Below are 8,500 nucleotides of genomic sequence, written 5' to 3'. Positions count from 1 at the left end.
CCGCTCCCGGGTCCGCCCCGCCTCCCCGGCTCCGCCCCGCCTCCCCGGCTCCGCCCGCCTACCCGGCCTTGCTCACGTGACCCCACTGCGCTTCAACAACAGCTTTATTGGGCGCGCAGGGCCAAGATTGGGAGCCAGTTCCTAAGGCAACCGAGCGGAACCGGCAGGGCCTGGCTCCAGGCGGCGGCGGCAGCAGGTACTCCAGGATTTGACATTAAACCCCTCCTTGCAGGCCCCGTAGTGTTATTACTAATCCACGATTTTATTCCCACTTCTGCCGCCTGACTGGGTGTCCACCTTGGGTGCACCACCTAACCATTCCTTCCATCGGTTACCACGTCTGTAAAATGAGGGGCTAGACTTTGTCTCTTTAAGGCCTCATCCAGCATGACTTCTGTGATCTTGCCCTTCTCAGCTTACATTGGAGACAGAAAACTCTTCCTCATTTTTCTCCTTTTCTTAACTCTCTTCCCCAGCTCAGATTTAGGTCACACATCGAGTCCATTCCTTGCTTCAGCACATACGATATTGTCTCCTGCCTCATCCTGTTCCAAAGGGGCCCTTTCCCCCTAATTTGGAAGAAAGGGGGTGTCCCACTGGTAAGGGAGCCAAAAGGGGAGGCGGTGAACCCTCCACAAAGGCAACCGGACCAAGTCTGGTTGGTTGGTTCATTTTCCTCCGGGTGTCTATGACAGTGCCAGGCACATAGTAGGGGCCAGATAAACCTTTCTGACAGAACAAAATACATGTCACTAAAAGAAGGCCAGTTCTTCCACCAGCTCTGTGCTACCCAGACCTCTTCAATCCTGTCTTCCCCTTTCCCACTCTCCATCTCCTGCCCGACCACACTGTAAAGACGGAGTGACCGTTCAGTACCCCCAGTTTCAGTACCCCGTGTCTGAGCCGTGCAATTTCCGATTTGGGACTGACGTCTCGGTTGTTCCGGGAAGCCCTCTGGAGAGTCACCAGATCCAGGACCAGCTGGGTACATCATAACACTGCAAGACTGGAAGGAGGAAGGAGGAGTCAGTTCAGTGACCTTCCCACCCTGGCCCCTTAGTGCTAGAGGAAGCATGTGCCTTCCTGCAATGGCACTCTTACCTTTCCCAGAGATGAAGCAGAGGCCACTGGGATAATCTGAAGATTGGGAAGCCTCTTAGGAACTAGCACATAACCACCTAAGGAGCCCCCCAAATCAGATTGACTTCCTTAATATGTACTTAAATAAACCTTCCTTGCATATCCTTCCATTTTGTCCTAAAAATTACCTAAAGTTGAAGTTCCAAATCAGATCCTAAATAACGGCACTTATCTGGAGATTGTGTGTGTGCGTGTATTTAGTGGCTCAGTTGTGTCCGACTTTTTGCAACCCCATGGACTAGAGCCCACCAGGCTCCTCTCTCCATGGAATTCTCCAGGCAAGAATACTTTTTAAGTGGGTTGCCATTCCCTTCTCCAGGGGGTCTTCCCGACCCACAGATGGAACCTGGGTCTCCTGCATTGCAGGCAGTTTCTTTACCACTGAGCCACCTGAGAAGCCCTATCTGAAGACTAAGTTTTGTAAAGTTATGGTTCCCTTAACCCTTGCAAATGTTTTTAAAATACAACTTCCTAAAGCCCTTATCCCAGTGCTCTGATTTAACAGGTCAGATACGGGGCCCTTAAACACTCACCAAGTTATCCTAACACACATTCTCTGCTAAAGGACCTACCCTCAGCTGGGCTATTCAATGTACATGTGGGCAAAATGTGTCAGGCCAACTGACGCCATGTTCTTTCAGAGACTTTTCCTGAGGCCAATTAAGTAAGGCTGGCTACTTTTGTTTCCTGATCCATAATCAGCCATGTTGGAAAGGATCACAAGCTTTGGAGTTCTACCACCTCGGTTCAGATCGTGGCTCTGACTCTCTCTGCTTGAGGAATTACCTAACTTCTTGGACCCTCAGTTTCCTCACATTTTCCAACACAGGGTAAGTTCTCCGTGTTTATTATTATATATATATATTTGTTTCTTTTTTTTTAATTTAGGCCCAAAACAGCTATGGCTACTGCTGTCATTAGCATCATCTTCCACAATTCTGGGCAGAAATGAGGGTCTTCCAAACTATAATGTGGCATTGCTAAGCAAGCCATAACTGCAGATCCAAGGAGACTTGATCGGGAAAAGTGCAGCCTCAGGCCTCCCCAGTCAAAGGGAAATTACAAGTATCATCTACACCATTTGCAGCCTCCTCATGTCAGAAATATTCTGAATGAGGGACCACAGTTCATTCCGAACTGTGATTACAGTGCGGGCAATGATAGACATCTGTCTCAGCCACTGGGTGGTTTCAAAGATGCAGAAGCCCCTAGTAACCATATACTCCTAGTAACATTCTTCTGGGAAGAATGTACCAGATCAGTCTGAGTTGATGCTTTCATTCATTCACGCTTTCCCTTTCATGCGCTCGATATATTCATCAGCGATATATCAAGCACTCACCAATGTGTACTCCAGCTGCACCCCGGTCTTTTCTTGACCTCAGGCCCACTTCTCCTCTTTCACCGAAAACTCTAGCCCTGGATTCACAGTCTGCCCTACCTATCATCAATGTGGATAAGCCACCCCAAATCCCAAAAGCTCACTGTCACCACCTCCTCGTGACCTCGTTCCCACCGTACTCCAAACGCCCTTGATGTGCCATCATTGGATACTGCTCCACCTCTGAAATCATAAATTCACACCCCCCGCTTCGGTGGATCACCTCACGGCTTTCTGCCTCTCTGACTTTCACCCCCGCATCATCTGTTCTTTAACTCCATCGAATGCGTGAGCCATTTTAAAAGTCACTCTCTTCCTGCTATCTGCTGTCTTACCCTCTGTTCTTTGACGTCACCTGCCTAGGTCAGTTAAGCCATGTTCTCCTTCTTGGCTCTTACCCCTGGGCTGCCGAATGCCAGTGAATAAAATTACCAGCCGCACAGAGCGGAGCTGTTGGTATGCTGGTCCGCAGCCTCACTTCAGCCCTTAACCTTCCCCCAGCCATCCTGTGTTCTTCCTTAGCGCTCTCTCTCCTGTTTCCACAATGCCCATTCTTTACAGACTTGCTGTTCGGTTGCTTCCCTTCCTGCTTTGAAGATCCTCTCCCTACCAACTTGAGAGGAAAAATCGGAACACTCTCTGTTCCCAGTTGCTGCACCAACACGCTGGCCAGCGTCAATCACCAGCTTTTCCCCTTTCCCTCCTAGCACAGTGCTGACCACTCCACCGTCTTGGGCTCCCACCCCCGCCACCCCCAACTCTTGCTTCCTCAGAGACTGTGCTCCTTCTGCTCACCCCTCTCCTTTCCTTCCCCAACTCTTGCCCATCAACATGTGAAGTCAAGTCGCTCAGTCATGTCTGACTCTTTGTGACCCCATGGACTCTAGCCTGCCAGGCACCTCCATCCGTGGGATTTTCCAGGCAAGAATACAGGAGTGGGTTGCCATTTCCTTCTCCAGAGGGTCTTCCTGACCCAGGGATCGAACCTGGGTCCTCCGCACTGCAGGCAGACTCGTTACCGTCTGAGCCACCAGGGAATCCCCATTAACATGTAATCATGCTCAGATAACTCCTATATTATGAGACATTCCCTCAGCCCATGTCCCCCTCCAGCCATTCCCCCATCTCCCTACATCTCCTTCACAGCCAAGCTTCTTGAAAGAACTCGCCTGCTCCTGTCTCCTTCCTCACCCCTCATTCATCTTCGTTTCTCTGAGCTGTAGCTTCCACCCTCAGCACTCCGCTGACTCCCCACCAAAGTCCTCTATATATTCCTCATGGATAAATTCAAAGGACACTCTTCATGAGTGGTTATTTCTTGAAAACTCTATAAATTTGCATAACTCTCCCTACTTACAAGAGTCTCTTTCCTCGGGTTTCTGTGACATTCTTATTTTCCTTCCAACTCTGTGGATGTTTTGTCCTAGCACCTCTTATTTCTGTTCTTCTGAACACCCACCTTTCAATGATGGTGTTTCTAGGATTTTATCCTTGGCCTCTCTCTTCTTTAAAATGCCTCTGTGAAATTTTCATCACCCCAGCAGCTTCAGATAGCATCAGATAACCCACATATCTACATTTTAACCCGTTTCTTGGGCCATAGACTCCTAAATCCTGCTCCTGTAGACTTCTCCAATGGAAGTCCCAGATGCACCTCAAAGACCCACCGCACACGAAGTTGCACTCATTGCCTTCCCCACCATCCTCCAGCTTCACTGCCCTAGCTCTTCCTCCTCTGCTTTGTGACTGGCACAGTCATTTATCAAGTTATCCTGGCCTCCTGCTTTTTCTTCCCCTCTCTTACTCTCGTTCATATCTGTTCTGTCCCCAAGCCCAGGTGGCTTGGCCTTGTTTACATTTATTTAGTCAGTCTTCTCCATCCCTGCAGTCACTCCTAACTGCTGTGGGCCCTTCTCCTGCCCTCCATCCACTTTCCACACTGTGACTGGAACAGTCTTCCTCCCCATGCAAATCTTGTCAGGTCACCCTGCTATGTTTGACAGGAAACAGCAAAATTCTGTAAAGCAATTATCCTTCAATTAAATAACAAATTGATTAAAACAACAACAACAACAACCTCTTTACAGGACTTCCGTGGCAGTCCAGTAAGACTCCAAGCTTCCCCAAAGGAGTCTCGAGTAAGAAGAATGGAGCTGGAGGAATCAACCTTCCTGACTTCAGACTATACTACAAAGCTACAGTCATCAAGACAGTATGGTACTAGCTCCAAAACAGAAATATAGACCAATAGAACAAGATAGAAAACCCAGAAATAAGCCCACACACCTATGGGTACTTTATTTTTGACAAAGGAGGCAAGAATATACAGGGAGGCAAAGATAGCCTCTTCAATAAGTGGTGCTGGGAAAACTGGACAGCTGTGTGTAAAAGAATGAAATTAGAACACTTCCTAACACCATACACAAAGATAAACTCAAACTGGATTAAAGATCTAAATGTAAGACCAGAAACTATAACACTCTTAGAGGAAAACATAGGCAGAATACTCAATGACACAAATCAAAGCAAAGATTCTCTAGGACCCACATCCTAGAGTAATGGAAATAAAAACAAAAGTAAATAAGTAGGACCTGATTAAACTTAAAAGTTTCTGCACAGCAAAGGAAACTATAAACAAGATGAAAAAACAACCCTCAGAATGGGAGAAAATAATAGCAAATGAAACAGCTGACAAAGGATTAATTTCCAAAATATACAAGCAGCTCATACAACTCAATGCTAGAAAAACAAACAACCCAATCAAAAAGTGGGGGAAAGTCCTAAACAGACATTTTTCCAAAGAAGACATACAGATGGGTAACAAACACATGAGAAGATGCTCAACATCACTCATTATTAGAGAAATGCAAATCAAAACTACAATGAGATATCACCTCACACCGGTCAGAATGACCATCATCAAAAAGCCTACAAATAATAAATGCTGGAGAGAGTGTGGAGAAAAAGGAACTCTCTTGCCCTGTTTATGGCAATGTAAATTGATATAGCCACTGTGGAAGATGACATGGAGATTCCTTTAAAAACTAGGAATAAAACCACTATATGACCCAGCAATCCCTTTCGTAGGCATATACCCTGAGAAAACCAAAATTGAAAAAGACACATGTACCCCAGTGTTCATTGCAGCACTATTTACAATAAATAGGACATGGAAGCAACCTAATGTCGATCAACAGGTTAATAACCATCGACAGATGAACTGTGGTGTTGGAGAAGACTCTTGAGAGTCCCTTGGACTCCAAAGAGATACAACCAGTCCATCCTAAAGGAAATCAGTCCTGAATATTCATTGGAAGGACTGATGCTGAAGCTGTAGCTCCAATACTTTGGCTACCTGATGTGAAGAATTGACTCACTGGAAAAGACCCTGATGCTGGGAAAGATTGAAGCCAGGAGAAGAAGGGGATGACAGAGCATGAGATGGTGAGATGGCATCACTGACTTGATGGACTTGAGTTTTAGCAGGCTCTGGAAGTTGGTGATTGACAGGGAAGCCTGGCGTGCTGCAGTCCATGGGGTCGCAAAGAGTTGGACACGACTGAGCAACTGAACTGAATGGAGAGACAGACATAGAGAACAAACTTATGGACATGGGGAGAGGAGAGGAGCGGGTGAGATGTATGGAAAGAGTAACATGGAAATGTACATTACCATATGTAGAATAGATAGCCAATGGGAATTTGCTGTATGTCTCAGGGAACTTAAACAGGGATTCTGTATCAACCTAGAGGGGTGGAATGGGGAGGGAGATGGGAGGAAGGTTCAAGAGGGAGGGGACATATGTATATCTATGGCTGATTCATTTTGATGTTTGACAGAAAACAAAATTCTGTAAAGCAATGATCCTTCAATTAAAAAATAAATATTTTTTTATGTCTAACATGGTAAAACAAACAAACAAAAAGACCCCGCAATTCCAATGCTGGGGACTGGGTTTGATCCCTGGTTGGGGAACTAGGATCCCACCTGCCATGGAGCTACTAAGTCCACATGCTGCCTCATTATCAGAGAAATGCAAATCAAAACCACAATGAGGTACCACTACACGCCAGTCAGAATGGCTGCTATCCAAAAGTCTACAAGCAATAAATGCTGGAGAGGGTGTGGAGAAAAGGGAACCCTCTTACACTGTTGGTGGGAATGCAAACTAGTACAGCCACTATGGAGAACAGTGTGGAGATTCCTTAAAAAACTGGAAATAGAACTGCCATATGACCCAGCAATCCCACTCCTGGGCATACACACCGAGGAAACCAGATCTGAAAGAGACACGTGCACCCCAGTGTTCGTTGCAGCACTGTTTATAATAGCCAGGACATGGAAGCAACCTAGATGCCCATCAGCAGACGAATGGATAAGAAAGCTATGGTACATATACACAATGGAATATTACTCAGCCATTAAAAAGAATACATTTGAATCAGTTCTAATGAGATGGATGAAACTGGAGCCCATTATACAGAGTGAAGTAAGCCAGAAAGATAAACACCAATACAGTATACTAACGCATATATATGGAATTTTAAAAGATGGTAACGATAACCCTATATGCAGGACAGAAAAAGAGACACAGATGTATAGAACAGACTTTTGGACTCTACGGGAGAAGGCGAGGGTGGGATGATCTGAGAGAAGAGCATTGAAACATGTATATATCAAGTGTGAAACAGATCACCAGCCCAGGTTGGATGCATGAGACAAATGCTCAGGGCTGGTGCACTGGGAAGACCCAGAGGGATGGGATGGGGAGGGAGGTGGGAGGGGGGATCAGGATGGGGAACACATGTAAATCCATGGCTGATTCATGTCAATGTATGGCAAAAACCACTACAATATTGTAAAGTAATTAGCCTCCAACTAATAAAAATAAGTGGGGAAAAAAAAGTCCATGTGCTGCAACTACTGAACCCACGCCCTCTGCAGAGCTCAGACGACAACTAGGGAGCCTGTGCACTGCAGTGAAAGATCCTGAGTGCTGCAACAAAGATCTCATGGCTGCGACTAAGACCCGACTCAGCCAAATAAATAATTAAAAAAAAAAAAAAAAAAAACCTCTTTGAAGGCTCTCTCTGGTGGTCCAGTGGTTAAGACTCTGTGCTTACAATGCAGGGGGTACAAGTTCAATCCCTGGTCTGGCAACTTAGATGTCACATGCCACCCAGCATGTCCAAAAACAAAAATTCTTTTGCAAACACTCACTATCCTGAAAATACAAACTCCATAGCATAGCACTAAAGGCCTTTCATTACGCCCTCCACTCACCTCCCATCACATCTCTCAGCTCTTCCTTCCCACCACAACTCTCTCTGCAGGGAAAATCACACTCCAGCCTTGCTAAACTGCCAGAGACTCTAACTTGCTGTCGAGACTTTTACATGCTTTTTTTCTCAGCCTCATATACTTCTCCTTCCCTACCGGACCTACCCCATCACCTAATTACTGCCTAACAGACCTTCAAGTTTCAGCCTAGACCTTCCATCCTCAAGAAAGCATTTCCAGGTCTCTAACACCCACTCGCCTACAGACACATGACTGCCCACATCTGGACCACAGCCCTCCTTATTTGTTTCTGAAACATCCTCACTTACTCTGGGTTCAATACTGTCACTGTCTGTTTACTCATCAGTATCTCTCAGTATACTGTATACCTCACGAGGTTCCCCACTCTATCTCCATCACCCAGCAAAATTATCCCTCAATGAAAAATAAATAATTTTTTTAAAAGCCTAACATGGTAAAAAAAAAACAACAACAAAAAAACAAAAAGACTGCACAGCAAAGGAAACCATAAACAAGGTAAAAAGACAACCCTCAGAATGGGAGAAAATAATAGCAAATGAAACAGCTGACAAAGGATTAATTTCCAAAATATACGAACAGCTCATACAACTCAATACCAAAAAAACAGACAACCCAATCAAAAAATGGGAAAAAGACCTAAACAGACATTTCTCCAAT

At 45.6% G+C, this 8,500-nt stretch overlaps 1 long non-coding RNA gene across 2 annotated transcripts; it reads left to right on the top strand.

The window, feature by feature from the left end:
• The first annotated feature begins 78 nt into the window (after window positions 1–78).
• Window positions 79–6,422, top strand: LOC133065980 (uncharacterized). Of its 2 annotated transcripts, none has more exons than XR_009695049.1 (3): window positions 79–196; window positions 1,843–1,970; window positions 4,609–6,422. It is a non-coding gene; the product is annotated as an uncharacterized LOC133065980 (long non-coding RNA). The 2 variants fall into 2 exon arrangements; XR_009695048.1 differs by having other exon boundaries at window positions 111–196; window positions 1,782–1,970.
• Window positions 6,423–8,500: the final 2,078 nt, after the last annotated feature.

This window comes from Dama dama, chromosome 12 (assembly GCF_033118175.1).
Source record: "Dama dama isolate Ldn47 chromosome 12, ASM3311817v1, whole genome shotgun sequence".
NCBI lineage: Eukaryota > Metazoa > Chordata > Mammalia > Artiodactyla > Cervidae > Dama > Dama dama.
Note: the sequence above shows the minus strand (reverse complement) of the source record. Positions and strands in the feature narration are given on the sequence as shown.